Here is a 1,322-nt window from a genome sequence, read left to right as displayed (position 1 = left end):
AAGAAGGGGGTCCCTATGGCTTTTATGTGGAGAACATGTTCTATAACATGTATATAGTAAGAAATGGAAAACAGGGCTGGTGAGATGGCTCAGTGGGTAAGAGCACCCGACTGCTCTTCCGAAGGTCTGAAGTTCAAATCCCAGCAACCACATGGTGCCTCACAACCATCTATAACAAGATCTGACACCCTCTTCTAGAGTGTCTGAAGACAGCTACAGTGTACTTACATATAATAAATAAATAAATCTTTAAAAAAAAAAAGAAATGGAAAACAATCTTAAGGTGATTGACAGTTCCAAAGGAGCCTTTTTATTAAACCATAGTTATGGGTATAAATTATTGAAATGTTTTGGAGCCATACTGATAGACAAAAATTTGAGGTGGGGTCTTACCCTTGCTAGGCAAACAAACATTACCACTTTTAAGACTCTTAACACGAACTGCACCCCACCCACTCTGAAAGTCTCATTATGGCTGGTCTGACAAGAGATTTACCTGCCTCTGCCTCCCAATTTTAAAGGTATGTGCTATTCTACCTGGCCTCTGGCACTATTGTTACACTCTACCACAATAATAAGGCTATATACACCCATAAACCATTTCTCCATTATTTGAGCAGATTCTAACCACATAGCCCCGGATTGCCTAGAACTCACTGACAACCTGAAAGGCCTCAAACTTTGATGATCCTGTCTCTGCTTCCCCACGTGCTGGCATTACAGGGGGATAGTACCACATGGAGCTCTAGAAAATACTCAAAACACAAGCTCATGAAGAAAAGCAACCAGTAACTATAGGAAAATTATCAAACCAATAGGAGCTAGCAATACACATCTCAATAAGATCAAGAATGGTGATATATGCCAACAATCTGCAAACAACCAAAACCAAAACAAGCAAAAACCCCACAAAAAAAAAAAAAACCAAACCTCTAAAAAAAAAATATTATGGTAGGAAAAAATAAAAAAGGCAACAGAGGCTTTTGTACCACCAGCATTTGACACCCATCATGAAGTTTACATTCAATCAAAATGAGATTGACAACTGCTCAGATATTTGCACTATGTCCATGAATAAATGAATACCCATAAACATTGCAAATGCTGTGTAGCTCTGAATTACATTTAATTATACAATTTTTTATGAAAATTGAATTTTGAAATTGCCCAAAGTGGTCATTTGGTGTCTAACCCTGAAACACTCTTCAATTACCTACCATTCAACACTACAGCTGAAATCATGTAGTGGCACTCATTCTACCAAAACAAAGACCACTAAATTAGTTCTAGCCTGGTGACCTACAGAACTAAGAGTTTGCATG

The sequence above is a fragment of the Mus musculus genome, chromosome 1 (genome assembly GCF_000001635.26).
Source record: "Mus musculus strain C57BL/6J chromosome 1, GRCm38.p6 C57BL/6J".
Lineage (NCBI taxonomy): Eukaryota > Metazoa > Chordata > Mammalia > Rodentia > Muridae > Mus > Mus musculus.
This window is presented reverse-complemented; position numbering follows the sequence as displayed.